Source organism: Dendrobates tinctorius, unplaced genomic scaffold (assembly GCF_039654945.1).
Source record: "Dendrobates tinctorius isolate UK_male_01 unplaced genomic scaffold, ASM3965494v1 ptg000126l, whole genome shotgun sequence".
In the NCBI taxonomy this organism is placed as follows: Eukaryota; Metazoa; Chordata; class Amphibia; order Anura; family Dendrobatidae; genus Dendrobates; species Dendrobates tinctorius.
Window position 1 is genome coordinate 7889347 of NW_027361794.1, and position 8318 is coordinate 7897664.

The following is an 8318-nucleotide window of genomic DNA, read 5'->3' on the forward strand; positions in this document are numbered from 1 at the left end:
GTGACCCTGCAACATGCAGCCCCCCCTCCTTGCAGTTACAGCCACTTATCTCTGCCCCTAAAATACCTCAGTGTGTTGTCTCTGCAGTTTCAGCACAATGCCGGCTTTGGTAAAAGCTACACTGTATGGGCTCCTTCCAGTGTGACGTAATTTCCGGGGGCGTGTGATACCGGGAGGCGGTGTGTTCACTTCTGACAGAAAGAAGCAGCAGGGAGCAACTCTGTGCGCACAGGACCTGTGATGAGGTCACAGGATGGGAGGAGTCAGGGGTCACATGATCAGGGGCCTCAGGGATGCAGGACTGTGCTGTGCTGGTTGTCATGGTGCTGGATGAGGGGAAGTTTATGTGTGGGGACAGGTTTAGGAGGTGTACGGAGCTGAGCCGTGTGTGTACGAGGTGTAAGGAGCAGAGCCGTGTGTGTACGAGGTGTAAGGAGCAGAGCCGTGTGTGTACGAGGTGTAAGGAGCAGAGCCGTGTGTGTACGAGGTGTAAGGAGCAGAGCCGTGTGTGTACGAGGTGGACAGAGCTGAGATGTTTGTGCACAACGTGTGCAGAGCGGAACTGTGTGTGTGTACAAGGTGAGCGGAGCCATGTGTTTATATATTATACACCCAAAAAACCCCAAGCTTCAGTCACAGATGCACCTGTGTACGCTGTGTACACCCATATACCCCAAGCTTCAGTCACAGATGCACCTGTGTACACCCATATACCCCAAGCTTCAGTCACAGATGCAACTGTGTACGCTGTGTACACCCATATACCCCAAGCTTCAGTCACAGATGCAACTGTGTACGCTGTGTACACCCATATACCCCAAGCTTCAGTCACAGATGCAACTGTGTACGCTGTGTACACCCATATACCCCAAGCTTCAGTCACAGATGCACCTGTGTACACCCATATACCCCAAGCTTCAGTCACAGATGCAACTGTGTACGCTGTGTACACCCATATACCCCAAGCTTCACTCGCAGATGCACCTGTGTACCCCCATATACTCCAAGCTTCAGTCGCAGATGCACCTGTGTACACCCATATACCCCAAGCTTCAGTCACAGATGCACCTGTGTACGCTGTGTACACCCATATACCCCAAGCTTCAGTCACAGATGCACCTGTGTATGCTGTGTACACCCATATACCCCAAGCTTCAGTCACAGATGCAACTGTGTACGCTGTGTACACCCATATACCCCAAGCTTCAGTCACAGATGCACCTGTGTACACCCATATACCCCAAGCTTCAGTCACAGATGCAACTGTGTACGCTGTGTACACCCATATACCCCAAGCTTCACTCGCAGATGCAACTGTGTACGCTGTGTACACCCATATACCCCAAGCTTCAGTCACAGATGCACCTGTGTACGCTGTGTACACCCATATACCCCAAGCTTCAGTCACAGATGCAACTGTGTACGCTGTGTACACCCATATACCCCAAGCTTCACTCGCAGATGCAACTGTGTACGCTGTGTACACCCATATACCCCAAGCTTCAGTCACAGATGCAACTGTGTACGCTGTGTACACCCATATACCCCAAGCTTCAGTCACAGATGCAACTGTGTACGCTGTGTACACCCATATACCCCAAGCTTCAGTCACAGATGCACCTGTGTACACCCATATACCCCAAGCTTCAGTCACAGATGCAACTGTGTACGCTGTGTACACCCATATACCCCAAGCTTCACTCGCAGATGCACCTGTGTACCCCCATATACTCCAAGCTTCAGTCGCAGATGCACCTGTGTACACCCATATACCCCAAGCTTCAGTCACAGATGCACCTGTGTACGCTGTGTACACCCATATACCCCAAGCTTCAGTCACAGATGCAACTGTGTACGCTGTGTACACCCATATACCCCAAGCTTCACTCGCAGATGCACCTGTGTACCCCCATATACTCCAAGCTTCAGTCGCAGATGCACCTGTGTACACCCATATACCCCAAGCTTCAGTCACAGATGCACCTGTGTACGCTGTGTACACCCATATACCCCAAGCTTCAGTCACAGATGCACCTGTGTATGCTGTGTACACCCATATACCCCAAGCTTCAGTCTAAGATGCACCTGTGTACGCTGTGTACACCCATATACCCTAAGCTTCAGTCACAGATGCACCTGTGTACGCTGTGTACACCCATATACCCCAAGCTTCAGTCACAGATGCACCTGTGTACGCTGTGTACACCCATATACCCCATGCTTCAGTCACAGATGCACCTGTGTACGCTGTGTACACCCATATACCCCAAGCTTCAGTCACAGATGCAACTGTGTACGCTGTGTACACCCATATACCCCAAGCTTCACTCGCAGATGCACCTGTGTACCCCCATATACTCCAAGCTTCAGTCGCAGATGCACCTGTGTACCCCCATATACCCCAAGCTTCAGTCACAGATGCACCTGTGTACGCTGTGTACACCCATATACCCCAAGCTTCAGTCACAGATGCACCTGTGTATGCTGTGTACACCCATATACCCCAAGCTTCAGTCTAAGATGCACCTGTGTACGCTGTGTACACCCATATACCCTAAGCTTCAGTCACAGATGCACCTGTGTACGCTGTGTACACCCATATACCCCAAGCTTCAGTCACAGATGCACCTGTGTACGCTGTGTACACCCATATACCCCATGCTTCAGTCACAGATGCACCTGTGTACGCTGTGTACACCCATATACCCTAAGCTTCAGTCACAGATGCACCTGTGTACGCTGTGTACACCCATATACCCCAAGCTTCAGTCACAGATGCACCTGTGTACGCTGTGTACACCCATATACCCCAAGCTTCAGTCACAGATGCACCTGTGTACGCAGTGTACACCCATATACCCCAAGCTTCAGTCACAGATGCACCTGTGTACGCAGTGTACACCCATATACCCCAAGCTTCAGTCACAGATGCACCTGTGTACGCTGTGTGCACCCATATACCCCAAGCTTCAGTCACAGATGCACTTGTGTACGCAGTGTACACCCATATACCCCAAGCTTCAGTCACAGAGGCACCTGTGTACGCTGTGTACACCCATATACCCCAAGCTTCAGTCACAGATGCACCTGTGTACGCTGTGTACACCCATATACCCCAAGCTTCAGTCACAGATGCACCTGTGTACGCTGTGTGCACCCATATACCCCAAGCTTCAGTCACAGATGCACCTGTGTACGCTGTGTACACCCATATACCCCAAGCTTCAGTCACAGATGCACCTGTGTACGCAGTGTACACCCATATACCCCAAGCTTCAGTCACAGATGCACCTGTGTACGCAGTGTACACCCATATACCCCAAGCTTCAGTCACAGATGCACCTGTGTACGCTGTGTGCACCCATATACCCCAAGCTTCAGTCACAGATGCACTTGTGTACGCAGTGTACACCCATATACCCCAAGCTTCAGTCACAGAGGCACCTGTGTACGCTGTGTACACCCATATACCCCAAGCTTCAGTCACAGATGCACCTGTGTACGCTGTGTACACCCATATACCCCAAGCTTCAGTCACAGATGCACCTGTGTACGCTGTGTGCACCCATATACCCCAAGCTTCAGTCACAGATGCACTTGTGTACGCAGTGTACACCCATATACCCCAAGCTTCAGTCACAGATGCACCTGTGTACGCAGTGTACACCCATATACCCCAAGCTTCAGTCACAGATGCACCTGTGTACGCAGTGTACACCCATATACCCCAAGCTTCAGTCACAGATGCACCTGTGTATGCTGTGTACACCCCTACACTCCCCACTTTGGTCTTAGACCCCTTTGTGTACACTGTATACATCCGTATACCCCCAGCTTTGGTCACAGGCACTCATGACTAGAGATGAGCGAATTTGGTTTTGAATATGATAGTATTCGAATATTGTTTTTTCAATATTCGTCGAACACAGCCGAACGTCATTAGAGTCAATGTGACGAGAAATTACCGAATATGTTCGAAACCGTCCATAAGACATACATTCAGCCCGAATAGTGTTCGAATATGGCCCAAATATGTCAAAATTAGATTCGGGGCCAAAATCCTAACAAATTCACTCATTTCTACTCCTGACTAGAGATGAGCGAATATTTCAATATTTGGTTCGGGTCACGTTCACCGAATTTGCAAATATTCACCGATTAATTTGGCGTATATTTGCCAAATGTACCCGAACGCCATTTTAGTCAATGAGAGGCCAAAACAAACACAACACCTTAGAAAGGCCCCTAATGCTGCCAAAACACATCAAATGAGACACAGACATCAGGAAAGTGGTCTCAATTCTCCCACAGTATAAATTGCAGCATGGAGCTGCAGCAATCAGCCAGGCTTGAGGTACCGGGGTCTGGGACAGCATTTAAAGTTTCCCAATGAGCGTCACAGTAAGCCAAGGTGGGTGAGGGATAAGTGTAGGGCCCCTTTGCTGGGAGCCCTGATACCACATGCAACACCTCTACCTGCTTTCATGCAGAGCCACACTCAGGTGCCACAAATACTTTTATAAAGGAGGCGAGAGGCGAGTCAGGGAGCTGCACACCATAGCAAACCAATCCGAAAAAGGCTGGGTCCAATGTGTAACAGGTGAGTGCCCATCTAAGGCCGGGGTCACACTAACCGACGCAAAATACGGTCCGTAGTTTACATGCGTAATACGGATGAATGACCCCTAAATAGTGCTCCGTATGTCATCCGTAAGGCTGGTTTCACATTTGCGTTTTTTAGCGCTGGAAAAAAACGCATACCTGCGCATGCGTTTTTTCCCCTATATTTAACATGGGTGCGCATACCTGCGCGCTGGTAAGCGCATGTATGCGATTTTCATGCGCTGCGTTTTTTTGGGGTGTGCGTTGGTATTTTCCAGACGCAGCATGTTGCATTTTTTGGCCCTGCAAAAAAGCGCATGCGCACATATGCGCACGTTTTGCGCTAAAAATGGCCATTATAGCCTATGGATGCGCATATGTGCGCACTGGCATGCTCATGTATGCGTTTTTTTGCATATGCGTTTTTTTTTGTTAACCATGGAATTTAGGGGTTTGGGTTAGAGTTAGGGTTAGTTAAGGGGGTTTAGGGTTAGGGTTAGGGTCAGGGTCAGGGTTAGGGTTGGGGTTTGGGTCAGGGTTAGGGTTAAGTATGGTTTGGTTAAGGGTTAGGGTCAGGGTTAGGGTCAGGATTAGGGTTAAGTATGGTTTTGTTAAGGGTTAGGGTCAGGGTTAGGGTTAGGGTTAGGGTCAGGGTTAGGGTTAGGGTCAGGGTTAGGGTCAGGATTAGGGTTAAGTATGGTTTTGTTAAGGATTAGGGTCAGGGTTAGGGTCAGGATTAGGGTTAAGTATGGTTTTGTTAAGGGTTAGGGTCAGGGTTAGGGTTAGGGTCAGGGTTAGGGTTAGGGTCAGGGTTAGGGTCAGGGTTAGGGTTAAGTATGGTTTTGTTAAGGATTAGGGTCAGGGTTACGGTCAGGATTAGGGTTAAGTATGGTTTTGTTAAGGGTTAGGGTTAGGGTCAGGGTTAGGGTTAAGTATGGTTTTGTTAAGGGTTAGGGTTAGGGTCAGGGTTAGGGTTAGGGTTAGGGTCAGGGTTAGGGTTAGGGTTAGGGTCAGGGTTAGGGTTAGGGTTAGTTAGGGTTTAGGGTTTGGGTTAGGGTTAAGTATGATTTGGTTAAGGGTTAGGGTCAGGGTTAGGGTCAGGGTTAGGGTTAGGGTTAGGGTCAGGGTTAGGGTTAGTAAAGTCATGGTTTGAGTAGTGTGAGGGGCCACCTAAAAATGTTGGAAAAAACGCAAACGCGGTAAAAACGCACTAAAAACGCATACAAACGCATAAAAACGCTGCGTTTTTTTCATGCATGCTCATAAAAATGCTTGAAAAAAACGCAGCAGTTGTATGCTTATGTATGCGTTTTTTCAATGCGTTTTTTTGCGGGAAAAACGCGCTGCAAAAAAAAGCAAGTGTGAAACTAGCCTTAGCAAGGTGTGGTCGCGTATTTTGCGCATGTCAGCATCCGTATGCAATCCGTATGGCGAAGTTTTCTCGCCGCCTTGCAAAATGGACATTTAACGGTTTTGAGGCCTGCTAACTAATTAAATCATTAGCCTGCACCCTATTTATTGCCTCAGGAACAGGTGGCTGCCTCCATTCAGTCCATTTGTCACCTTACCTTCACTAGGTGTGTTGGTGTTCTTTGTGCAACATGGCAAACAGTCTGAGTTTCAACACAACTGAGCAGGTTCTCTTCAACTGGCTTTTGTCTCGCCGCTTTGGTCAACCATACCCAGTGATAGTGGATCCATGGAGGAGACGCATGTGGGTCCATCCACTTTTGAGGCAACGACTCACAAGAGGTCATTTTCACCGCCTCTATTCTATGCGGGAGCATCCTGTAAAATTCTACCAATACTGTCACATGAGCCTTGCAACATTTGATCGACTCTTGGAGACAGTGCGCCCTGGGATAACCTTTCAGGACACAAGGATGTGCAAAGCTATATCTGCAGAGGAGCGACTTCTACTCACAATACGGTATGTACTACACAACCACATTCTCTAAGTTCATAATGTGTTGGCCAAAGTATGTATTTTTGGCTTATTGGACTAAGTTTAATGCCCTCATCTTAGTCCACATATGTTTCAACTTACAGACCAGAATGTTATGTGTAATATGTACTGAATATCACTTAGTAATTGTGCAACTAAATATGTGTGTGTTAGTCACTCTGAATTCCTAACAAATTTGGTATGTATGTACCTGGTTTTTTTGTAATATGTGCATTCTAAAATCTTCCTTTTCTGTTGTTCTTCAGCTTCCTGTCCACTGGCCGGTCTTATGCCACCCTCCACCATGAGTTTCTCATTGGAAGATCTACCATTTCTGGCATAGTCAGGTCAACATGTATTGAACTCTGGACAAGACTACATCAAGTCGTCATGCCCGAGCCCAGGATGGAAGACTGGTTGAGGATATCAAGGGACTTTGAGGAGGAATGCCAGTTTCCTAATTGTATTGGGGCCCTTGATGGCAAACATATCCGGGTGCGTAACGCCTGGATCACACTTCCGTTTTTTCAAATCTGTCTAAATCCGTTGGTTTCCGTTAAAAAACGGATCCGCCATTTTTTTGCAGGATCCGTTTTTTGTGTCCCATAGACTTTCATTAGCGGTTACCGTGGATCCATCAAAAAAATGATCCGTTTTTTTTAAAAAACGGATCCGTCTGCATCCGTTTCCGTCAAAAAACGGAAACGGATCCGTTTGGCGGACACAAAAAACGGATGTGTGAAACAGGCCTAAGCCGCCGAACTCTGGCTCCCAATTCTTCAATTATAAACAATACTTTTCTGTTGTATTGTTGGCTCTGGCCGACCCTCAAAACAAGTTTATAATTGTTGACATTGGGGCCTATGGAAGGACGGGAGACTCTCGAGTCTTCAATACTTCCATTATGGCTCGGCGGCTACGCACCAACCAGTTGGATCTACCACCACCACGCCAGCTACCAGGCTCCACTCAAGAATCAGTCCCTTATGTCCTTGTGGCAGATGAGGCGTTTCAGTTATCGCGCAATGTCATGAGGCCATATCCCCGGCGCAACCTTGACCACAGGCGCAGAATTTTTAACTTGCGCCTATCACGTGCTCGGCGATTGGTGGAGTGTTCCATTGGCATTCTTTGTGCCAAATGGCGGGTACTTCAGTCTGCAATTCAGCTGAGTGAACAAAATGTTAATGAAGTAGTTAAAGCCTGTGTGGTTCTTCATAACTTCACCAGGATACATGATTGCTCCTCCTCTGCTGGTGTTGTGCGTAGGCCGGACAATGTGCGTAGGGTGAGACCACCTATCAACCCTCAACGTAGACCGCTCTCTGGCCTCAAAGTGCGTGATATTTTCACTAATTACTTTCTGGCACCTGGGGGGTAACTTCTTGGCAAGAGCATGCTGTATCTATGTTATAATTTTTGGTTTTATGTGTGTCTAAATATATATATTTCTACCCCTTCTGATTCTATGACTGTTTAATTGCATTGGTAAGCGTATGTTAGTATGCTGACACGGTTTTTGAGAATTGAGACAGAGACGTAAACTGGAGTAGACAAATTTTTAATTTTGCCTTATTTTTATCTTGTTTTGTTTTTTTAAAGACAAACATATTATTGCCATATGATAACTGGGGCAATGGGCCAAATTGGCCTTTTTGCAGATGTGAACATTTTAGTAAAATACAATTTTCACACATATCCAAAAAAAAACAGAATGCAATAACAAAATTGCTACATTAGATATTTTGAATCCAAAGGAAAAAAGAGGTGG

The 8318-nt window shown here is 47.3% G+C and overlaps 1 protein-coding gene across 2 annotated transcripts in view; it reads right to left on the reverse strand.

The window, feature by feature from the left end:
- LOC141047245 (uncharacterized) overlaps window positions 1-303 on the reverse strand; it is a 36225-nt gene extending 35922 nt beyond the window's left edge. For both annotated transcript variants that reach the window (XM_073542238.1, XM_073542237.1), the window contains exon 1: window positions 67-303. The gene's annotated coding sequence lies outside the window, so the exon portion shown is untranslated. The remainder of the gene's footprint in view (window positions 1-66) is intronic.
- Window positions 304-8318: the final 8015 nt, after the last annotated feature.